Source organism: Solea solea, chromosome 16 (assembly GCF_958295425.1).
Source record: "Solea solea chromosome 16, fSolSol10.1, whole genome shotgun sequence".
NCBI classification, from domain to species: domain Eukaryota; kingdom Metazoa; phylum Chordata; class Actinopteri; order Pleuronectiformes; family Soleidae; genus Solea; species Solea solea.
The window spans coordinates 5,784,508-5,810,397 of NC_081149.1; the positions used below are offsets into that span (position 1 = coordinate 5,784,508).

The following is a 25,890-nucleotide window of genomic DNA, read 5'->3' on the forward strand; positions in this document are numbered from 1 at the left end:
TGCAGGATTTATTTACCGTTAAAAAAAAAACCACATTTTCACATTCCATGTACCCACCATCCACAGACGCCGCCCTCACCTTCCACTGTTCTCTATGCGGGTTACCACGGCAACCCTGATAGTGACCACAAGTATGTTGGAATATACTTCAGTATACAATCAGTCATTGTGCCACCTGCTGGCAACAGGGAGTACACCTTCAGCTACAAACAGTCAGTGCGTTCACATGCATGTTAGTCCAATTTTAGTCAGACTTAAATAATTTGGTTTTCTTAATGTCATGTAAACATGTTAGTCCGACTAAAATCGAGCTAGTCTTAGTCAGACTAACATATACTGTACCTGCATGCGATTTATAGTCTGATTACTCGTGCATGTATACGCTTAGTCGAACTTGAGTTGGACCAATTACCGATGTACAGCAAGTTACGAAACATACAGAACCACAGCACGATCCAGCTCACCATTCACTGTCTGTCTTTCTGTGACGTAAAGGTCAACAGGAAACTGATTCAGTACACACCTGCTTATAGAGAGATACAGCGCCACCTACGTACACGGCAAATAAATCCACGGCCTTGGCTCGATTAAGTGTTTCATTTACATGAAGCATCAAAAGCACCTCGACAAGTCTGTTTTCAGACTCACAATTCAGTGGCATACATGAAAAAAAAAACAACTCTCGACTATAAGGAAATAAATTGTTTTTTGTTATTATAAAATAACTGTTTATTGGGGTTTAAGTGATCCATATTTATGTATAATTTATTAAATCAGCGATAAGCTTCACTGATAATAATCGGCATTGACCATAGAAACCCCACCCCCCATCTCGAGTTATGTTGTATTGAAATGTTGCATAAGATAAGATAAATGAAAAAAAGAGACTTTTCTTTTTGCTACATCAGTGATGACCTCAAAAATAAATTAATAAAACAAACAGTGAGAACTCCTTCAGTCCACTGCCTCTGTGTACTTCCTCATTATTTACTTGGTCTTCTAATTAAAAGACGTCTCGGCAGGTCTCTAAATGTCATGTTGACTTAAGTTACAAAACACTGGCCAAGAAAGAAATAACATTTTCCGTCTCTCTCTTTTCTCATTTTTGCCATTTCGTGTAATGAGCCGCCGCCGTTTCCACGTTTCCCTCCTTTTGTTGTAGAATTTTTTTCTCTCGCCACGTCGGGCTCCACTCTCACATCAGGACAGACTCATCGGGTTGATAATCTGCAGTTACGGAGAATCTGCCTCGCAGCAGTGTCAGACTTACATCAAAGCCGCTCTTGTAATTTTCATCTCAAGGGCAACTTGAAAGAGAAGTCGGGAGAGAAAGTGGCGGCATTACGTCCTCTCTCCGTCTTCTCCAGGAAGCAAGGCAGCAGGGTTCAAAAATAGAGTAGGATGACTCAGCAGGAACAGGCGGCCATGTTTGATTCAGTTTTGAACATAAACAGAAACATGGAGAACTGAGTACAGACCCCCACATTTCACGTCTTTGTGTCTAACTCTTCCTGTTCACACTGCTGATTGGGCTTATCTGAAATAACCGACCCTGCCAAAAACAACAACAACAACAACAACAAAAAAACACTGAGAAGAGGAGATTTTCCCCGTGTCACGACGGGATTGAATATGGTCCTCCAGAAGAGGAGGGCCTGAGAGGATTATATGGCTCAGTGGGCGCTGTATTGTGTGGGGAGTGGGTACAGCAGGTACCAACCGAAATCCGAGCCAAGAGACAGACACAGACACAGTGTTGCGAAGGATAATGTTGCCTCCCAGCAATTAAACTCTGGAGGTTTTGGAGTGCTTTAAGAGGAAGCTTGTTAAATTATCCCAGCGCTTCTTGTCCTCCAGTATTCTCTCACTTTTTTCCTGCCTCTCTGTTAACTATCTCTGTTCCCTGTTTTTAATTATTGTTCCCATTGATGGCATTGAGCACCTGAGAACAGTAGGGGGAGTCTTGTGCCTTGTTGGTTCTTCATGTCAAATGCAGAGAAAGGAAAACCTGCTATTTTTTGTCTTTCTCTTTCTGTTTTGGTACGTGGCTTTCCCTCCCCCCAAATGGAATTCCAAGTTTTTCTCAGTGTAGGGGTGTTTTGTTCGTACGTTTCTGCGCACAGGAAGTGAGAAGTTTTACGGACACAGCTGGCAGAGGCAACAGCAATGTTATGCTAATGAAGTGAGGTCACCTTCAAAGGCTTTGAGTAAAGCTGAAAATGCCAAAAACCTTTCACAAAAAAGTTATATAGTGTATTCTACTGGACCTTCTTCTTCTTCATCATCTTCTTTGCCGTCTTCATCGTCTTCCAATAAGTTCCATCAGGTTCTACTCGTATTCTTCAACGCAGCTCAGAGGTTCTCCACCCAACTGCTTTCTCATCTCCTCTGTCTCCTCACCTCCAGCCAAAGATCTCCTTCACTCCTATCCTCGTTCTTTTATCCTCTTCCTCATTCCATAATCCATCAACGTCTGGATTCCTCCCGTTGATTGAGAAGGAATCCAGAAGTTGATGGAGAGGCGTTGGCAGCACTGTTGGAATCACAGAAGATGTACCATTTTTACTCTTAATGGAGGTGAAAAAGTCACTGTATCAATAAAAAAGTAAATGTGAACAGAGTTGGTCAATAAAGAGTGACATTTAGAAATCACCCGACCGATTCGCAAAAGTAGCAGAAATGGCGACGAGAGGAGGAACGTGTGGACTGATGAGGGAAACCACAAAATTCCTCAAAGTAGTGCAAGAAACAAATATTACTATATATTATTACAAATAGAAGGAGGAAGCAATGAAAACCTACGTGTCTTTATTTACATCATCCTTCTTCAGCAGTTTGGTTTGAAATACAACCTCCAGAAAACCTCCTCTCTTGGTTTGTCGTGTTTCTCCCGAACTTTAACTGCCATCTTTGTCCTCGGGCAAACAACGGGACCATTTCAAAGGTGAACGTCATCTTGAAAAAAAAGAAATTGTCTCGTTTATTTCCAAATGTGACTCTGTGTCTACTGATACCACTGGGACCAGAGTGTCCGTAGTTCCAGGTCACATCCCGTCATTGCAAATAGTGCTGCGTTCACCTTTTTTTTCTTTCCCATATACACACACACCGAGGTAACTGCGGGTGGTTTAGGCCCGAAGCTCCCTCGTCCAGGACAAATTGGTAGCAAGCGGCTCATTTACTCGGAGCCGTCATGAATGGACTGTGCCGTGACTGTGTAAACAAGTGCAAAGACTCCCAAGGGCATTCCTGCATAAATAATGACTCCGGGAGATGTTTGCCATTTGTACCACTCACTGGTTGCAGACATGGGTCAGCTAGTCTCCTCTGTGGGGAGTCTTCGGTAAACAACAGCCGCCGCGTCCGTTAACGATTGTGTGGAAGGTTTACCTGGTCACAGGTGCCAGGGCTGGTCTCCCAGGCTTGAGGAGACTATGGCTGTGTTTGGCTTCTTTTGGTTTTCGGGCACTATTTTAAGACGGCTTCATGGCTAGCATTAGTTAGCTCAGATTGTAGAGCTAGCAAGGCCCTTTGCAGCATCTTTACTTTGATCTCTGCTCACTTTTATGTTTACTTCGACAATATAGGTAGAAATGCCCCAAAATATTGACCTATTTTAAAATTGGTAGTTTTTCATGATTGCATGTTCAGATGATCAACTTGTCTCTCTTGTTGGTGATGTGTCCTGATTTTAAATCCTAATTAAATGTTGGATAAGTATCAGGGCAGTTCCTGGTCCTTCTGCAGACAGTTTTCGGAAGTAAAACCTCAGCCAAACATTGGTCTTAGACCAGATTTATCCTCTGAATTTGTGGCAGAAGAAATTGCGATCTAATTGGTCTGAGCAACTGCAAAACATTCACATTCAGCCCTTGTGTTAACATTTTAAATACTAACAAAAAACTGTAACATTTAAACGGTTGTCAAATGAGTTTGCCCACTGCTGATGAAGTAGTGTTCGGTGGTTTGTGTGTCTGTGGAGACACGGTGATGCTTTTTACGTCACGACTGATGGATCGCACAATCTTTAGGCTCAAGGAATTAACTGGCCTCGCTTCTCTCTCTGAAACAAGAGTGAGGTAATGAGATACCGCAGCAGTTGGAACGTGGACCAAGAGTAGTTCCTTTCAGAAGGTTCTGCAGTCTCACCTGAGGCGGGGGATGGCTAGCGACACTAGCAGTGTTTTGGCGACAGACATTACATACTGGAGCTTTAAACATCTGGTTCATTTGTGTTCAAACTGCCGTTTGTTCGGCAGCAAACGGGGACTTAAAAACCAAAGCGCACCTTTCGTTGTCACTGTGCCAGGGTAGGGATTTTTGGCGGCAGTTGAGGAGTCAAAACACATCACGTTCCCCCCCTCTCTAGTCTTCTCCAATATCAGCTTCTCCTTTTGGTTTTAGGAAGTCTTTTTGAGCATGATGAGCAGAAGGGAGCTGTGAGCCGTTGTTGTTGATGCCCCGGCAGTTTTCTTGGAAGATAGAGCATAAGACAGAAGTTATTAATATTCCTGAATACCACAATCATATTCTCACCTCACCAAATGAATCACGCTGGAGGGATCCATCACTCTGAGCTTGATTAAATTGCTCTGAAAACCCGTGTGAGTGAATGCACGGGAGGTCCACGTTGCGGGAGGCCGTCACGTGCGCGGCTATGAGCAGAAACCTGCTCTCTTCATGTTATTTTTCCATAATGATAAATTCTTTAATATATCAGTGTTGTAGCCGGGCAGCTTTATGTGCCTTTTCATTATTAGACAGTGAGCGTGCGCCGGGTTATTGTTTGGAAATGTAATTGCGCGTGCGATGAGTATAGACAACTCAGGGTCCATTATTTCTGTTCCGTGTTCATTACAGATCATTAAAAAACAGTTGCATCAACAGTATATTTTACCAATAGTGCGCCGGATAATCACGGCACCTCTAACTCTTCAGGGTTGGATTCAGATCCATTAAGTATTTTAAAACACATTATGCGGCAGTGTGTTCAATTTATTAACAGAGAATTCATTTATTTTACTTATTTAGAATCCGTCTGATTCTTTTAATTGCCGTGTCCATGTGCACTTAAGTAATTACTGAATGTGTTTGCAGGTATCTATAGTTTTATAGTTTCTTTATTCTACTGTGGTTATTGTTCTTGTACTTTTGCTGCTTCTCCTTCATAGCATCAATAAAAACCTTCCTTGTGGTGAGAATGGCTGCTACATTCTGCAGTCATCAGGATCGTGGGAAAATGTACTCGACTAGAAACTTCTTGTTTTGCTGAATAGGGAGTTGTTAACCCTCTTGTGACCATCATGATGATCAGTCCGACTGGATTTATTTTGAATTTTGAATTGCCAAAAAATGTTCAATGAGTGACTTCTCCTGCCCCTTTTTCCAAGATAGCTTTTTCTCGATTAATCGAGTCATCGTTTGGCCCATAAACGCTGTGTTTCTCAAATCTTGTCTCGTTATCTTGTCCACAAACCAAAATGATTCAGTTTTAACAATTTCTTTGTTATATGGAGCAAAGAAATGAAGAAAATATTCACATTTAAGAAGCTGAAACAATCAAAAATCTTGTTTTAATCATGAAAAAAGCTTCAAACCGATTAATCAATTGTCAAAATAGTTGACGATTCATTTAGTAATCGATTAATCGTGTAATTGTTTCAGCTCTAACTTTCACTTTCCATATCTGGCAGTTATTCAACCATTTAGGAATTACAGTACATGCAAAGCTGACATCACAAACATGTGACACGCTGGTGAGTCTCGTCTGCGATTGGACAGTCGTTACGCTACCGTTCTGACCTCCATCTCCTACCACTTTATCCTCCACATGAGGGTCACCAGTCCATAGAACTTTCTAGATATGAGATATGAGAAGTGAACTCTTCACCAAATTGTCGCAAACAATCAGCTGTTTAATCCCTGTCCAGAGGAGAAGTCTAATTCTGCCCTCGCATCACTTTATTTAAATTATGCTGAAAGGTTATGATGAAATTATTGCTTAGTAAACACGGAAAAAAAAATGTGGCCATTTTCCTGATATTATTTTCCAAGTAAATGCTGGGAGTTTAAGCTCGTCGCGGTTTCTGTGATGAACTGAACAACAGAAATCTTTTGAGGCGACAGAGTTCTGTTCCTTTGAGGGATTTTTGGACTTGTGGGTAATTTATCTTAATCTTGTTGACATATTTACACTCGCGCATCGGGGCGTAATTGCTCCGTTGTTTTGAATTTGTGGTGCACTTTTGCTCGTGTGTTTTCGCAGTAATCAATAAGGGACGAAAAGGAGAGAGAAGAGGATATAAAACACTATATTTCCCCTGGTGGCTGATAAAAAAAAAAAAGCCTTTTTCTGAGATTTCTTTGCTCTTGAATGAGTAAACGTGTGGAACAATAAGTGAAGTAAAGTACTGGACTGACCTGCTGACCATCACATACATATATATATAGATATATATATATATATATATATATAGATATATATATATATATATATCTATATATATATAGATATATATATATATATATATATCATGATATAAAACCACTGTGGCTACAAACTGTGGCAATGTTCCTCGTCGTCTCTCCCCACTTTGCTCAGGAAGCAGTGGTGCGCTGACCTGATATCATCTCCAGCTCCGTGAGCTTCATGTTCTTTTGAGTGCGCGTCAGTAGCTGCCGGGGGGGAAACTCTCCTGTCAGCTGCACCATTTAAAAAAAAACAAAAAACCCAAAACAACGGCCACCCAGGCTGTGAGCTGCACTCCACTGAGTGTGTTGCATAATTGGTGGCGTACAGGTTTTTCCCGCTCCAAGCGTGGGTTTGAGGGAGAACGGAGAGAGCAGCAAGATGATGTGTCGGTGGGAGAGAGAGAGAGAGAGAGAGAGAGAGAGCGAGAGAGGGGAGGAAATAAGGAGGAAGACAAAGCGACGCCCACTCCTCATTAGCTTAAACGTCGCTCGCATCCGTTTTTCCCCTGTAAGATAACATTTGAAGAAGATGGAACAAGGGAGAAAAAGAAGAATAAGAAGACAAAGAAGAAGAAAACCACAAATCTACTGAGTCACAACACGCGATGGAGATCTAAAACAAATCTCCACACTTACACTCTGCCATCTGCTCATCTCAGAGAAGTGCGTGCGCTTTCCTTTCTTTCTTTCCTCCCCTCCCTCAGAAACCATCAAGCGCTCAGAAAAACAGACAGCCTGACAAAGTGACATGCCCGGATGCCGACCCCGCGGCGGCGGCGGCGGCATCGGCGGCTGCTGCGCGTGTTTTCCTCCTCTTCCTCCTCCTTCTTTTTTACTTTACTTTTCCCCATTTTTATTTATAAATAGTTTGCATATCTAAATCCAGTTTTTTTTGATAGCATATGGGAAAATACAGTGTGACATAATACAATTTGAGCCTCGTGCGAGAAATGGGATTATCTTTGGCGGTGATTGTCGGCGCCGTGTTACCGTAATCGCTTCCTTCCAGGAGCGAGGATGTGACTCACTCACAACTTGACCCGCTGTCATTATCTATTCACTCTGACAGTATTTATGCATGTGGGCCCCACATATATGGATATATATATATATATATATATATTTGTTTTCCTTCAGGTGAATTAGAAATGAATTTGGAAATGGAGTAAATAAATAAAGGGATGATGAAAAAGTGAGTAATCCCCCCTCCGTGAAAATTGGAACAAAGAGTAAATCCTCGCGGCAGTAAATCCCACACTTTTTTCTATCTCTGCCTCTTTTCTTTCTCTCTCTGAAAAAAAAACACTTGTTTTGGGATGCGTCACAGGAAGTGGTCGATCATCACAGACACAGCAGACACGCATGGGCTTCTTCTCCTCGCTGCGCTCTCCACAGCCAGAGAAGCTCCCCAGTGGTCTAATTGATACAGGATGTGGAGGAAGGGTCACGTGGCATGACCGGCACACCGTGTCCGTGTTCCTGAAAGGCACTATTTATATGGAAAGAGAGATCATGCATTTGTTTGGGTGTTTTTTGCTTCCTGCTGTAATTATTCTGCTTCATTTACCTGCTGAGGGAAAGTTTGATCTGAAAGTCATCGTTAAGTGTGGTTTCAGACTTTGAGAACGTGGCTGCAACAAGAACCTGACCTCAGAAAATCTGTCATCCTAAGTATACAGTATCATTATTAAGACAATATTCACATTTAAGAAGCTGTTACAATCAGAAATCTTGTTTTCATTTTTACATTGTGTTTGCTACTTTCTCTAGCACTCAGAGGGCCTTCTTTTAGGTGGAAACTAAAGTATTCTGTCCCCCTGCCAAACTCCATAGAGAAAATCAGCGTTTTTAGCTCACATGGAGACAGGAGCTGCTGGTGTACTTAAGTTTGTGTCACTTATGTAAATCACAATCAAGGATTTCAAACACCGAAAATCACAAAATAATACATTTGAACTAAGTGATGGAGGCAGCGGTGGATCAGCTGTGACACAACATCGCTGATTTTCTCTATGGACCATGGTGTGGGAGAGTGAGTGGGTTTACAAAAGTGACACAAACATCAGTTTTCTCTCAGAAAAAGCTGCTTAATGGTGAAGAATTCAAGTTGTTAAGTGGCTAAATGTGTGTGCGCGGGGACGGTAAGAGTTAAAAGTGTTGTGGTATCTTTTTATCGCTAACGTTGGAAAAAGGAGGCACATGAGTCACTGTTTCTCCTCACTGTCATGGATTAGATGTGTGTGTGTGTGTGTCTGTGTTTTTGGGTGACACACCTACACTCCCACAAACACACACACACACACACACACACACACACCTGTGCCAGGAGGTGACACATGGTCGGCTCTGCATCATTTTTCGAGTGTGTTTGGCTCTGCGTCCTCTCTCCTCGGCGTCCACAGCCCGTAAAGAGGACATCCATCAGGACAGGTGCAATTTGCCATGCAGTCACGCTTCTCTGCTAATACAATTTGTTAAGCAGTTGTTAAGTGTGTGTGTGTGTGTGTGTGTGCACGCGTGTGTGAATGTGAATAAACAACATGACCCTTATGTTTTTCAGGGATTTCTGGTTTTTGTCTTTTGTCTTTTGACGAAAGACAAAACTTTCTGCTGCTTTTCCAAGGACACTGACGACCGTAATTGGCTTATTCTTATTATTATTGTTCTTATTTAAATGAATTTTTTTTTTTAAATGTCCAAAGAAAGACAAAACTCTTCTTTTCATACAGCTGCAGTGTAAAAATCACCTGATTATATGAACTGCTGTTTTTCGTTGCCCTATTATGAACCTTTTAAATATTTATGAACTGATGAACTGCTTTTGATGCTGACTGAAGGCTTCAACACACTTTCATGAATGAAGCATGTTTTTAGCATGTTTAGAGCCATTCTGTCCTCCTAATGTCTCCTCTTCAGTCCACAAATGCACCGCCCTGTGTTTTTCCTCTCTGGCTTCTTCTCTTATTTTAGGGTCACAGACTTCCAGTCACATTATTTGGGTGTGTTAGTCCACTTTTAGTTGAATTAACACAATAATTCAATGTTTTATTTTTTTGTGTGAAAATGTCGGATTCCTAACACGGCGGAGCCCCCGACACCATCGACACCAGAGTGTGACAGTGAGATGACCCAGAAAATTCCATGTCATTAAATGCTGGTCACAGATTAACAAACACGACATGTTTATCTCTCGCTGCTGTAATGAAAGTCTGAAATTACCGAGCTCTCCAGGCCTGTGTGTGTTTTTTACTCACACATCTCTCGCCGCCAAATGGGTTTTCCCTCGAAAGCCCCCGTCGCTCGGCGGCCGTTTTACTTCTGGCTGCGCGACACTCGATGTCACTCCGATGTCCTGAGATCAGTTTGACGCGACTGCGTTTGCCCACGACTTGGGAACGGACATCCCCCGCTCGCCTTTTAGTGCATTTCCACACATTAGCCCGCATGCTTTCACATCACATTACGTCACATCTACCACCGCCACGGCCCCCGCCGTCACTCCTCTTCCTCCTCCTCCTCCTCCTCCTCCTCCTCCTCCTCCCAGTTAACCACGGATCAAACGCTTGTGTCATCCAAGTCGAAGATGCCGCCTCAGATAAGCAGATTTAAAGTGTGTGTTATTTGAGCAGAAAACTGAAGAGGGGTTAGTGCTGCGCTGTGATCCTGGGTCTCGGGGGGAGGCTCCCGCTTGTCAGAATGTGCTGTTGCAGGATCTTCCTGATGAAGTCATTAAGAAGTCATTAAGAAACCATTAAGAATCATTAAGTCGGCGAGGTGGCACTCCAGTGCGCGCACAGCGAAGCGCCAGGCGTCAGGAAAACTTGTTAATCACGCAGTTTATTTGTTTCCCCAGTGTGAGACTGTAAATACTATGACAGTGTGTTGAAGTGTGCATCCTAATGAAAGTCTGTATTAGCTCCTCTGCCAGTGTGTGTGTGTGTGTGTGAGCGCCTGCCTCCAGAGGGGCCACTCTCATCATCACACGATGGCTGCGGAAACCCTCTAAAGCAATAAACAAGATCGCGCACCTTTTCCGATTCTCCTCACTCATTCTCCTCTAAATCGGTCAGGTGGCTGATTTAAAAGTGGCAGAGATTTCAGGCTGTTCTTTTTCCTCGCTGCTGCCGTTCGTGATCTCTCTCGCACTCGTCGAGCACATACACGCATGGCCTCTGTGTTTCCTCTGGCTTGATTGTCTGCGACTACTAGAAGCCCCATTATGTGGCAGGTCGGGGAGGGAGGAGGAGAGCGCTGCTCGAAAAAACCCCACTGAAGGGCTCTTATCTTACTCATTAGGTCTGAGCAAGACGTCGCTTTCCTCCCCCATAATTATCTCCATACAGTAAATCTCTCATTAGGAGGTTTCTCTCCGCCAAGCCCTCGGAGACGCGCCGAGGTCCAGGTGAAGCCGCTATCACACGGAAACGACGTCCAAGTTCCAGCTTTTTTTGAAATAACATTACATTAAAATACATAAATGAACATGATGTCGTCTCGCAGCTTCACATTCAATCATTACCATCATTTGCTATATAGTATCAATCTACTTCCTGTGAAATGACATCGTAATGCGGTTTAAAATGACATCATATGGTTCTACTTTATTCATTATGACGTCGACTTTCTATACTGTACCACACCATGACCTCTGTTTTCTATATAAAATGGTGCCATACTATATTATTTTATACGTTCTTTACGATGAGATCATAATGTAATGTATTCTCTGACATAATGCACTTTACCATGACGTCATACATCATGACAGTATAATACTCTCAGTAAAGTGTCATAATGTACCACATGCTATCACATCCATATTCTTTTTACTAATATATGATGTCTACATTATATACTAACAGTGTCATAGTGCTCTGTATTATGCTATGACATCATAATATGCTATATACCATGGGTGGGTCAAAAATATTGATTTGGTGATATGTCATAGGTCGAATATTGATATTTTAATTAATAAATGATGGCACTCTGAAAATACCCTGTGATTCCCAGCCCTATATAATCTATACCATGACATCATATTTGAGTGTTTTTTGCAACAGAATAATGTCAATAAAGTGTAATATCTTTCTCTGCTATGATGTCATAATGACCTAGCAGCTAATTAACATAAATCTAAAACTTTTTTAACATTTTGAGCACTTTTTTGTTCAGGTGTGTTTATTCAGTTGGTGAAAATAATAAACATTCATCAGATTGTCTAAAGGTTGTGCTGAAAAAAGGGGATATAAGACATTCTCTATGTTGCACATAGTTATAGCCTCTGTATATAAAAAGTGTTCTGAGGGTTAATGTATCCCCTTAGGGAAAGTACTCCTCTGCATTTGACCCATCCTAGAATTAGGAGCAGTGGGCTGCCACACTGAGTAGCGCCCGGGGAGCATTGGGAGCTGGGTACCTTGCTCAGAGGTACCCAAGCCCTTTTTGGCCAGGTTTTTGAACCAGCGACCTTCTGGTTACAAGTCAAGTTCCCTTTCCACTTGGCCACGGGCTGCCCATCTAATGTCACCTTTTTACAAGAGCCGCAATTCACCACTCGCCTGCGACCGGTGAACTATCTGATGGAAGTAGAAGTAAAACAAGAAGTTGGTCAGCAAACATTTTGTCTGTTGTGTCTCGTTTGATGTTGTCGTTTGTTGTTGTCGCACGCCATTTGGCAGAGCCCGCCTACCAAGTAAGTAAACGTACGGTTCTCAGTCCTGACCCAGGACTGTACCAAACTGAACCACACCACGATGGAAACTGTGTGGAAATCTTAGAACAAACGCTCCTCATCCAACTGCACTGAAACTTTGACGTTTATATATCGGGGGGGGGGAATAAAGCAAGAGTCATGGATGGAAGACGACACAAAAAAGTGTTTTTTGGGGTCAACAGCAGTTTCTGCAGCAGCAGCAGCTCCAGCGACGAGCACTTTACAAGCCGAACAAGACAACAAACTACTTGAAAGAGGCTGAGTCATCTGTACCCAAATTGGAGGCACATCACTCCAAAAAAGAAGGGAGGAGATAAATACTCTTTAACTTGTCAAGGAGAACAAGTTAGACAAATCATGTGCCAGACAGGTAATAACGTTTGTCGGCGGCGGCTGACTAACTAACGTTGGAGAGGCAAAGATGAAAAGCCTCGAGTTTCCTTGTTTATCTGTTTTGCACTCATCTCATATTCTTCCTCTTGTGGTGGCTACACTTTCTGTCATGGATGTAATTAGGGCGACGTCTTTCCTCTCAGGCATGAAGTAAACATGTTTCACTTTCAAACTGGGAGAGTCTGAGGGAGGGAAAACAATAACGATGTGCTCCCTGTTTCCACTTCATTTGCAAAAAAGAAGAAGAAGAAAAAAGCGTGTCACTCTGACAGAGGTGAGTGCTCTTCTTTTGCAGTTTTTCCACCATTAGTCAGGCTTGGTTTCTTCTCATCCAGGATCATAATCTCCCCCCTCCCCCCCCGAACCTTAACCAAGTAGTTTCTGTGCCGCTGTAATCAGACAACAGTCACATGAATCACTTTTGTCGTGTCACGCATTGTGAGCAGGCCGTGATGTCGGCGTGCTGATAGTGACAATGCTATCAGGGAACACTTCTTCGCCTCCTCCTCCTCCTCCTCCTCCTCCTCTCTCTCCAGCTCCCTCTTGACCTTCAATCCAGGAGTTTGATGGCGTTTTTATCTTTTTTTTCCTGAAGCCTCTCACGTCTCACGCCGCCGCCGCCGCCGCTCCTCAGACTCCAGCCTCTGGATTTACAACCTGCTCTCCGAGATCAGGCGCTGCACTCGTTGTACTCATTGTCTGTTTTCTCATATCGGAAACATCTACGTTAACATTAATCTCATGGAAAACATGAGGAATGTAGTTCCTGTAGCCCATGATCTACCTGGTCTGTATTTATATAGCACTTTTCTAGCCGTGATGACCATTCTATCACACACATTCACACGCTGCTGGGCACAGCCGTCAGGAGCAACCTGGGGTTAAGTGTCTTGCCCAAGGACACATCAGCATGTAGACACTAGCAGAGCCGGGAATCAAACCCACAACCTTCAAGTTGAAGACTACTCGCTCTATCACTGACCTACCGCCGCCCGTCGGAAAGGGAACTTGGCTTGCAACCTTGTAAACAGGAGGGTTGCCAGTTCCAAACCCAACAGGTCAACGGTTGCTGGGGTGCCTCTGAGGAAGGTTACCCAATCCCTGTTGCTCCCCATCGATTGGGCTAATTGGACACTCAAATTGACCCTATAGCCACCGCAGGGGCCACTCCTAATGTCGGTCCCAGGCCCGGATAAACGGGAGGGTTGTGTCTGGAAGGACATCTGGTGCAAAGTCTCCGCCAAACCGAGGGGTCGCTGATCTCATGATTTGGCAGAGATTTAAAGAAATGAAAATGAAAATACTAGAGCTGCAACTTATCGATTAATCTGTCCATTATTTTCTCGATTTATCAACTAATCGCTTGGTCCATAAAATGTCGTTTAACGTAAAAACATGTTGATTGGTGTTTGTCAAACCTGGAAATGATGATGTCCTTGTTTTTGTCCACAAAACTAAATGATGGAGTTTTAATGATTTCTTTGTCATATGGAAAAAATATTCACATTTAAGAAGCTGAACAATCAGAAATCTTGTTTTAATAATGAAAAAAGCTTCAAACTGATTCATCGATTATCAAAAAAGTTGACTTCATTAATTTAGTAATCAATTAATAATCGATTAATCGTACACGTTAAAGCTTATTCTTCCTTCTTTCAGTAACAGACAGTTACAGTACAGTCATTTTATTACAGTATTACAACAGTGAAGAATAGAGGTGTGATCCATGGTCCTCAGTAATATCAATTAAAAGCAATTCTGTGATCATCAACATATTGCAGGACAATCCTATATGTTGCAACGAGTAAATAATCATGTACCTTTCTTAGTTTCTCCGTCTGATAGACCTTATATTCAGCCAAATCCAGACGATGTCAAGTGTCGAGTGTGGTGTCACGAGTCACAGCTGATACTTGTCATTAAAACATGAACTTCCTCATGTCGTCGTCCTCACTCTGTAATATCACACAAAGGTGTTTCCACGAGATCAGTTAAGAAAGCAAACTCGAAAGGAAATAAATACCAGACGTGCCAAACAAGAACAAGAGAGTCGGTGCCCGAGTTACTTCTGCATACAAAAATAAAACATGGAGGAAGAAAGAACGCACCTGAAATGTATTCCTTTGTTCTATAATTAAGTTGTTTACCTGTTTTTGAGGTTGTGACTGTGTCAGTTTCAGATTCAGGAGAGTCTGTTTTGTTAGGGTTTGTATTTTTTAATGTGTTTAAACAGATTTCCCAGCAGCTGATGTTAACATCTGAATCTGCTATCCGACGGCTAACATTGATCTCAGAAGTCTTTCCGTGTCCGACATATGTGGATTCCTTCAAAAGACGACACCTAACAGAGTTTGGTAGACTTTGAGAGCACATCTGCTCTCTGCAGGGTTTACTTTTCTCTGCCCATGTGGCCGTTTTTTTCTCCCACACTCTTAACTCAATCTCGGGGAAGTTCATCGTCCGAGTCTTTCCCAGTTCCCCCCCCCCCCCCCCCCCCCCCCCGTTCTGAAAAGATGTGAAAGCCTGGACGCGGGACAGTTTGGTCACCGCGCGTGGAAAAACGGCCCCACAGCAGCTGCAACGCAATAAATATCTGTCATCCCTGACATGTTCCCGGGTTCCCGTCCAGCACCGCCGGCCCCCGAATCATTTAATCCGTCCGCCCTCCCCCCGCGCGTGCCTGCTGCGACCAAACATCCAAAATAAACAATAAAAAACAAAAACACAGGTGTGCCAAACAAACCGTCTCATTTAATCACAGCCCGGGTAACTTGCGTCCTGCTCTTCAGCTGGTGAAGGATGTTATTGACAGAGCAGCTTTCAAACGACCCGAGGATGACAGATGGCTTTCAGCCGCCGTATTAAGCTTCGTTATGTGTCTTTGTCAGCGCAATTTGGCTCCGTACCTCTGGCCCGCTGCGTTCTCCGGCGTAAAAACACGGGCCTCCCGCTGAACCGCACAACACCAGGGTCAACGCGGCCTTCTCTGGGATTTATCCTTGTTGTGTGTAAACATGTTTACTGGCAATTAATATGGAGATTGTGCTCCAGATGTGCTTGTAAATGTGGAGTTTGGTACTTGGCAGGCAGCATTTTCCTGATCCATATGGGGTTAGCATGCGCAAGTAATATTCCACCTGCTCCTGCCGCCGTTGTTTTTCACCCAGGCAAACAAACGCCGTAAATGAGAGTCACAGCGTTTTGGTTTGGAAGCGCTGACGAGGGTGAACAGGGGCTGGAGGTGGTGGTGGTTGGGGGTGTTCTTTCATTTTGTGCACCATTCATACACACACACACACACACACACACACACACCTGGCTGGTGTGTGTTGAGTATGCTAATGTCACTCCGTCCTCCCACACTCGGAACACGATGATGCGAGGGTTTCATCAACAGCTGCAACTGTCAGTCGAAGTGAAACAACATTATTGCACCGTTTATTTTTTTATTTTTTATTTTTTTTCCCCTCTCCTCTGTCTAACTAGTTAAAGTCGACAAACTTTCAATGTCAGATCGTGTCGATAAAGAAAATGATGTAAAATGTGGAAATTATTTTTGGGAAAAAAGAAAGAAAACAACTGCTGTAGCAGTGGCTGAAATCCCATCTGTAACATTTCACCTCACCCTCTGACTCACACGGCCCAGGATTCCTCAAACAAATCAAACCAAACTGTGCTAAATTACTCTATTTTTCCCATCGATCCGGCTTATTTTCAGGCCGTGTAATTTAATCCTCCTATTACTCGGCCTATATATCATCTTTGTTTATGTGGAGAGGGCGCGATCGATGGAAAATAATAGTGACTCTCTCTCTCTCCTTCTGAAAATGAGCCGACGTGAAACATGATGCAGCGGGATTATCATTCAGCAGCGGCAGCAGCAGCAGCGTGGCGACATGATCCGCCTCAGTCGCGCTGTCAAAGGTTTGATCTGAGCGGCGAGCGGCGAGGCGCTCGAATCAAACTCACACGGCGAGGCAGATAAAGCCGGGTGTTTACCCTCGCCGCGTTCGCTGACCGTCGTGTTTGCCTGTTGCTCTGCAGTCCTCTGCCTTTTTTTCTCTCTCTTCTCCCCCTCAGGTCACAGCTGAGACGTTGTGTAATAACTGCCGAGAGATGATCAGTCGCCTCAGCCTGCAGCTGCAGACTGAGTGATTACGTACAAGCTCTGTTAACTCCGTTGCAATCAGGTTTTTGTTTTTTTTGTGTTTGCCCCAGAAACACCCACTAATACAAGATTCACAGGAAAACAATAGGTTAGTTTTCACATGGCAGTGCTGGCATCAACCTTGATAAAAAATAGATAATGAAGTGCAGTTCCAGAAGGTCGGTCTTCTCCTGCATCTACAGTAATATCTCAAAAACTGATGAGAGATAGTTGATGAAATCCGTCAGGTGCATGCGTTAGAGCAGGAAAACATGTAAAACATGCAGGGAAACACTGTTCTAGAAGGTTCTAAAATAATGTTCCTTTCACTTTATTTATGTTTTTCTTGTATATTATATGTACTGTATATGGGCAAGATACGTGGTACTTTCATGGACCTTTATTTTCTAAATTTTGAAAAATGTAACAAAAGGTAAAAGGTCTTGTTTTTAATTTCCAAGTATATCATTGAGCGCCCTGGAAAGGAAGGAAGGAAATGAAGGAAAAATAATCCATTTATTTTTTCCATTTACATTAGAAGTCGGGGGTTGGAACTGGGAGTGACATCGCCTCAGAGTTGACCCAAATAACCCAAATATAAGATCAGTGGTCTTTCTTTTCAGAGTTTCAGTGGAATCTGACACCTTTAAAACCATCCCTAAAACCCACATTCAAAACAAATGTCAATGACACAATTACTGCTGCAACTATGAATCAGTTTTTTTAATATTAAAACAAGTTCTCTGCTTCTTCGATGTGATTATTTTCTAGTTGTTTTTCTCCTCCGTGTAACAAAGAAATCATTGAAACGGAATAATTTTGGTTTGTGGACAAAACTAAAACATTTGGAAACATCGTTATTTCCAAGTTTTGGGGAACGCAGAAAAAAACCCCAGAGTCACACAGTCGTTAGTCGCAGCCCTAAAAATATGACATAAGCACCATACCTGGCCTGAGGCTGTTAAAACTCTCTGCTCCATGTAACACTTTCATCAGTGTCACCATCGTCCTCTCAGGATTCAGAGTCTTTACACTGCACTTTTTGCTCTGACACTAAATCAAGACGCGCTCGCTGCTCGCTGCTTTTTGCCGCCCACGGGCCACAATCCTCCCACTCTCCACCAGCAGGGTCCTGCTTCCAGCTTGGCCCCGGATGGACCGGCAGCCTCCCCCCCCCACCTGTCCCCCGATGGTCGCATCCTTTTTTCCCTGAGGTCCACTGTGTGCTGGTGGGTGAAGGGGAAGAGATTCACTAGCAGACGCTGGCCGCAGTTGCCTCGGCCCTGGCAACCGGCACCGCGTTTGGCTCCGACCGCGCGGAGTCTTCCAAGAGCTCTGTCTTTTCCGGCCGGCCTGGACTCCTGCATGGGGTCCTGGCACACGTGAGCTTGGCATCCCGGACAAACAACAGGAGGTGGTGGAGGCATCCACTCTCTCTCTCTCTCTCCCTCTCTCTCTCTCTCTCGCTCCCCCCTTATGATCTGCTCCAAGGACGATTTCCCTTCTCTCTAGAAAAAGAAAGAAAAAAAAAACTGGCTTCAGCTGCGAACAAAACAGCAGCCGTGTTTACAGACCTTCAAAAGGAATTGAACAGAACAAAAGAGAACCGCGGGGATGAGTCTGACTCGCCTGATTCATATTGTATAGAATCAAATCCAGCCTTAATGAAATAAAAAAAAAATTTCTATATTGTGTCGTTAGAATCCAGAACACGTTTGCCAAATCCCCCTTAATGATGAGCCAGTATTTAATCATATATTTCCCCCTATTTTACAAAAAGCAAACCTGCCACATAACTCCAACAATGATTGATAAAACCATCAGTGGACAGAATAATGTTAAAAAAGCATATTAGCATATAAAAAATGTTGTTTTAATCATTCATGACGCCCCCATGATTAAAGCATTATCACAGCGCATGTTTTAATTCTGTGATTAAAAGTCTCCAGTAGCCGGTCGAGTCGCACATGTCGGGGCAATCGCACGAGCATTAATTCTGTCTCATTAACATTCACTTTGTGAATGTGGCACTTAAAACAAAACAAAAACAACAACAAGCATCACTAATGCATAAATATAAATAACACACAGTTTCCTATTGTCACATGAAAAACATAATTTATCACTTGCACCGGGGAAAAGTTGGCAGCTCGTGTTTGGCGGTTTTGGGGGTAATTAAGAAAACAAACTTTTTTCACACAAACAAATCCATAAATAAAACTCCTCTACAGATCAGAATGAACTTTTTCTCTCCACTGTTCCTTACATTTACATTTACATTTGGCAGATGTCGACTTAAGGTAAGGGGGAAACAGTCAATGTTAATAGAAAACATTCATTAAAAGCTAGATGAGAGTAATTAAGAGTCACGGCAGCGAGAGATAGTAATAATAACTTCAGTAAATAAAGTGCAGGAGTGGAGAGAATATTCATTGTATGAATTTAAAAAGCTGTGTCCAAAGATTTAGAACAGAACAAGCTTATAGACATTTGCAATGTACCACACTAAAGCCTTATTGTCACATTTAAATCATTCATTAACAATAAGTAACAGTAGATGTTTGAATCCAGGGTTTTCCACCACTGAAAAAAGTCACGCGTCTGATGCTACAAACACGACTACAGCTCTAGTTATCGCTTTAGTTTTGCTCCAAATGAGGACAGAAGGAGTTGTTTCCATAGTAACGTCTACGTCACTTGTAGCTCATAACATAAGTTCACACACCGTGATTTTTCTTGTCGACAACGTTCCTATTGTTTTATTTCCACACCGCTGATTTCAGAGAAATTGGATGTTGGGGGTTTGAGTTTTGGTCGACGTGTCGCCCCCAAATCAGCACTAGCTTCGGGTTAGAGGGAGGAGGTAACACTAAGTCGTGCTACTATGGCTACAACCACAACACTGGTTAAATCCTCAAGTCCACCTTTGCTTTCGAAGGTCGAGACCAAGACGTTGTTTTGTGACACCACTAGTGGTAAATATTCTTGAAATTTAAGTTGAAATTCATGAATCACTGTCCTTTGAAATTAGCAGCATAGTAATGTCTTAAGCCCCACCCTGCACTAGCAGATAATTGGCCAGATTTCGTTCCCAATCTGACGCTTCCAACAATCTTGGATGTCTCCAGATTTTCGGCTGATTCGAACGGATTATCTGGCAAATTTATCCTGTAGTCTGAGGGATTAGCATTAAACATGTCTGATATTTATGACCGAGCGGGCGCCACCTGTTGGCTGTTTCAGCGCACGTTCGCCTCACTTTGACACTTGACGGTGTCTCCGCCCTGTTGTCCTTTTGGAAGTGTCTGTCGTGGCCGACTTTATTACAGCGAGGGGGCGCTGTCGCTGCTAAAGCTCCCGCAATTTAGCGTCTGTCATCGTTGGTTGCACTGAGTCCGACAAAAATGCCAGCAAACGGACGGAGGCGCCTCGTCTGAGAGCTCCATTTGGAAAGGGAGCATGAACATAATTTGATCGGCTCGCGCATTTGCATAATGTGATTTGATTAGCCGATGCTTGCTTGTGCTGCCACCGCTTTGAGAGTTGAAGAGGGTTGAAGTTGTTTGGCAAACGGGTGACACCACCACCCCGTTCATAGAGTATGAAGCCTTGGTGTTACAGCAGCGGTTACAACCACAGGTAGTCCGATTCTTTGGGGTAAGGGTTATTTGCCGCCTTTCTGCATGGAGTTTGCATGTTCTCCTCCGGGTTCTCTGGTTTCCTTCCACAGTCCAAAAAACATGCAGATTTGAGGATTAGGCAAATTGGACATTCTAAATTGACCATGAGTGTGACAGTGAATGGTTGTTTGTCTCTATATGTGGTGGTGAGAAGATGAGCGAGTGATACAACATAAACATTTTTGGTCCTCAGAAACTTAACCTAATGCTGCTAAGTCACTAGATCGTTATGTTTTCATTCCAAAATTTATTTTTGTAGTTGCTTCATGACCTGTTTAATGTATTTAATACTCAGTTTATACATTATTTTTTAATCAAAATACTGTTTATAATGACACTGCAGTGTAGACATGCAATGTAGATTGGAGAGACCGACCATTAGTGTTGCTCAAGCTATTTTTTTTCTAGGATTGTAAAATTTTAATATGGAGGAAAAAATGAAATCCGCTAAATGAGTCCATAAAAAATTGGCATCATTCGTCGACCTCTAATAACACTGCCTACACTGGAAAAAGAAACTTGTTGAATATTAAGCATAATATTAAGCACGATAATGTGGGTGGAGCCTATAACAGGTGGCGCCATTGACTCCGTCTGTGGTAATGTGGTAGAAGCTCAGGACAGGAGAGTTTTTATTCCCAAAACAATGTCAAAAAATCAACTATTTTTGTCGAGATTCTGACAACTTCAAATTTAATAAACCTCCTGTGCAAAACTTACTATTAGTACAAGTTTGGAAACTTTTTTTTTTTTTTTCAGCCTGAGGGCCTTTACGTGTTGCTTAAATTCAAAACACTTGTACTTGCACTGTCTGAATATTTTACTCCATTATCACACAGTGGAAGTTGGAAAAGGTCAAAAGGAAACAATGATGTGAAGAAAAAGTCCCAACTCTCCCTGTTTTATTTATTATTAAATATGTGAATTACATGGCAGTGGCTGTTTTGTATGTGTCAGCTGTAACATATTGATCCTGTGCTGTGGCTAATGAGCTGGAAGCTCCTTCTTCGACTTCTCCCCGCACACTGACTGACCAACAGGAGATTTGAATCCTAACGACGTCCTTCAGGCGTCACGTGACCGCAGGCGTTGCATCTCATTTCCATAACAAGTTTTTTCTCTCCGGGCCGTGCCGGCTTACGAAAATTTGTATATTTTAGAGCGAGTGGTGCCCTTCCCCATAATTCACACTGTTTATGATGTAAATATTTCACAGGGGTGAAGTGATCCCACAGTATGGCAAAGGCCATTAATCATAAAGAAAACATGGAACACCCTTGCAGTGATTAATTGCATGCGTTTTTGCATAATGCTTTGTTAGCGGTGAGCTTTAAGCAATTTACCATCAGTCCACCAAACTGTCAAAGTAACCAAGGCGACTTCAAAGTGAGTTTTCTATCACTATTTACTACAATATAGTACTATAGTATGTTACTATATACTATATCTTTGGTAGGAATGCGTCCCATTCCCTGCGTCCAGACTTGTACCACCACCTGGTGGTGAAGTGGGATACTACAGGGCCCTGACATGCGAGGACACCAGGGTCCGCACTCGCCAGGGTCTATTATAGAGATTATAATATTGGTAGCATCCCTAAAATTATCAGCCACATTCTAGATAGGTCATTCCCATCTGACGACCACAAGAATCTCAGATTGTCTCTCTGACATATCTGCGAGGATGAAGGCCCATCACCTCCAGCTAAACCTCTCCTGAACTGAACTGTTCGTCTTCCCAGCCAAGCCAACGATACATCATAACATCTGCATTAATATCGACTCCTTATCTCCGGCTCCTTCCAAGATAGCAAGAAACTTGGGTGTCATGATTGGCGACCAGTTGACCTGTACAGATCATGTTGCTTCTGTGGTCCGGTCAGGCTGCTTTGCTCTATTCAATATAAGAAAAATCAGAATGTACCTAAATCACCTGGCTACCCAGCTCCTAGTACAGGCGTTGGTCATCTCCCGCCTTGACTACTGCAACGCCCTGCTAACAGGCCTCCCGACCTGTGCTGTGAAACTGCTACAGATGGTCCAGAACACGGCGGCGCGCCTGGTCTTCAATCAGCCTAAAAGGGCACATGTCACCCCTCTGTTCATTGGGGTACTCTGGCTGCCCTAAGCCGCCCGCATTAAATTCAAATCACTGATGCTAGCCTACAAAGTGCTTCATGGGTCTGCTCCTGCCTACATGTATGCTCTATTAAAGGCGTATGTTACCCCTCGACTACTCCGTTCATCAAAGGATTGTTGTCTGGTGGTGCCCCGCACAAGACAATCCAGACTTTTTCATGTCTCGTCCCACGCTGGTGGAATGACTTACCGAGCGCTACCAGAACAGGGAGCGTCCCTGTCTATCTTCAAGAAGCTCTCGAAAACCCAGCTCTTCCAAGAGCATCTTCTGTCCTAGCCCTTACCTTACCCCCTCCCCTGCACCATCGCCTTCTGCGCTTGGATCCACCTCGGCACTCTCTCCCTCTGTCAGTCCACTGTTCCTATCTAGTGGAGTTCTTTCCAAGACTACTTCTATGTAGCTTGTTCCTCTTTTGTAAGTTGCTTTGGATGAATGCTTAAATGCTCTTGTTAAATGCTGCTGAGAAACTGACTGTTGAGGATCAACATGAACCGACTTGTTTTCTCTTGAATTCATATTCTTATTTATTTTGTTTTGACTCTCAAAGGTGAGTTAGTTTTTTGTTTTTTTCAAAACTTGCTGTGTTGTCTAATTGTCCAAGAGTCCAAAAACACTGAGAACATGGGGACAGATGAGGATAAATCAGACAGCTACTTGGCTGATGAGGACAAACGAGAAGCCTGGCGATTTGTTATGAGAGTGACACATTGCATCAAAACACGGCAGCAGCAGCAGCAGCAGCGGTGGCAGCGGCGGTGGATGTGGTGGTGGTGGTGGTGGTGGTGGCAGCAGTCTGTAATGCAGAGCTTCTTCAAACAGATGGGAGAAAGAACAGCTGTGTGTTTTAATTGGTCACACATGCGATATCAAGCACGCAGCCCATCTAAAACTGAGAGACACTTCTCTTTTTTTTTTCTTTTTTTTCCCAACGAGTTATCTTGGAAGGATCGTTTGCCACAAGGACAAACAAACACTGGCTTGACTTTCTGGTGTTTGATGTTCAGCCTCTGTTTACACGGAGAGAACAATACCTGCTTCCTGTGTGTCGGGGGCTGCGGAGGAATCCGTCTTTGTGCCATAAAACAATTCGGACTGATTTATCACCAAAATCATACAATGTCCTTTTGTTTTTTGTTTTTTTTATCACAACAAAGGCCAAGACTCCAGTTAATGTACAAACGCACAGAACAGCAACAAGTAAAAATCAGTCACTCAGAGAGACAGTGGGGACCTGTACACTTTATAAAAGCTGTTCGATACAATCAGCTCATTTACCGTTTGTCATTTTCAAGACACATCACTTTCTATTTTCTAGTTTTCAGGTTTAGATTCCTTTTATATGATAAGGTGACTAAATATGATTAGTTGTATTTGGTTTTTCGGAAACTTTTCTTTTCTTTGGACTTTTACAGCAGTTGACAAGCTGTAACTTTGACATTTCCTACATGTAAACTCACTTTATATAAGAGCTGGTGAATGAATAGAAACAGTTGGTCAGTCGTCAACAAGTCGTGAGGAGGAAATTGTTTTTAAATGAAAATACTGTATCAGTAATGTAATGTAGGATGAGTTTGTTTAGGTCCATATAGTATATTTTATGAATATCTGAGCGACATGTTCATCCACCAGTTGCTCCCAATGTGTTACAGAAAATACTTTATTTTATTTAGAAAATAAATTATTTAAAAATCCTAAGAATAACTTTGTTTACAAATGTCTTAATGGTCCTCCACCCGACCTCTTTGACACCTTGCAGCATCATGTTTCTTCGCGGTCTCTAAAGCCGTTTTTCCACCCATTGGAACGCTTCTGTTTGGTACAGTTTATATTTATAGGAATAGACAGCACTAACCGGGAGGTACCACAGTAAAATGGTACGAAAAGGTCAGCTGATTGGTCAGGTCAGCTGATTGCATGATTGAAACACCTGAATTAAATACTTAATACTTTTGTCCATATAACATATCTACCTGTATAAAAATATATAATATACAATTCAAAATGTCTTCTCAACATATTAAAACTTTACGGCAAATAAATATATTTAAAACTTCATATTTTACGGTTTAAATAGCTACCAAAACCCATAAAACCATAACTAAAACTGTAAGTAAGGAAGATAAACATACATTATGCTTAAGTAAATTATATTTGACAAACACTATAAACATCTAAAAAAATAATATCAAACAAATAATTCATTTATTCCTAAGATTTTAAGTTTTTTCCATACTGTTTATTCCGTATTGTGTGCTGACACACTGAGGAACGGTCATCTTCATTAATCGGTTGAAATTACTCGGCAAAATCTGCGTGCCATGACACGGCAAAAGTTTTGTGGTCACGAAACAAAGTCACAGAAGTAAAGACTTAAGTAATTCGGATGATTTATTGATTTTTTTTATTTTGTGATTTGTTTTCATGATAATGATGTGCTAACTTTTTTTTTAATAACATTTTACAAACTCCCACATTTAATTACTTTTCTTGCAGCCATAATCTATTCCCCGCATTAGTTATAATACCAACAAATGACATTAGGCAGCGACATATTGATGGCGTGAGCTCCAGGATGACTGAGTCATCCCCTCGTGTGTGTGTGTGTGTGTGTGTGTGTGTGTGTGTGTGTGTGTGTGTGTGTGTGGGAGCAGACAGACAAAACTGGCCAAACAAAGAGTCCCTCCAGTGGACGAGTGCGAGAGCTGGCAGTCGATTGTCTTATTTGATGTCGATCCCTGAGAGGCCGAGCTAAGCGGCGGCAGCCTCGCCGAAGCTTGGCTCTGGATACAAACCGCTGCTTCTCTTTGGACAATGACAACACACACACACACACACACACACACACACACACACACACACATATCAAGGGCCTGTGAAACAGGTGCTGGCAATTTAGCCTCCGCGACCGACAAGACACAGTGTTTGATTGGAGTGGAGCGGCCCCCCCTCCCCTCAAATTGAGCCACAACCGGCTGACATTTTCACAGTATTTAATAAAAGCCTCTCTTGATTAGTGCGGCCTTACTGCAATCTTTTTATTTATTCTCGGCGGCAGAAAAGCATTAATTCACAGTAATTAATGAACAAGTGGTGGAGGGCCTGGGAACAGCTGCCTCCTCTGGGAGGCTGGAGGAACGGACGCTTTCCTTTGCCCTGATTAGATGCACTCCATTTCCAAGATCCACATGACACTTTCTAATGATAGCTGCTGCTACTGCTGCTGCTGCTGCTGCTGCTGCTGCTGCTGCTGCTGCTGCTGCTGCTGCTGCTGCACTGGCCGTCGCACTATATTTTAACAACATACAGAGTGTAAGGAGCCTGATCAGTGGTGTTATCAGTGCAGC

General features: G+C 42.8%; 1 protein-coding gene across 2 annotated transcripts in view; it reads left to right on the top strand.

Annotated features, from left to right (window-relative positions):
* The window catches only part of LOC131474972 (RNA binding protein fox-1 homolog 3-like), a 519,357-nt gene that overhangs the window by 114,262 nt on the left and 379,205 nt on the right, over positions 1-25,890 (top strand). The window lies entirely within an intron of this gene.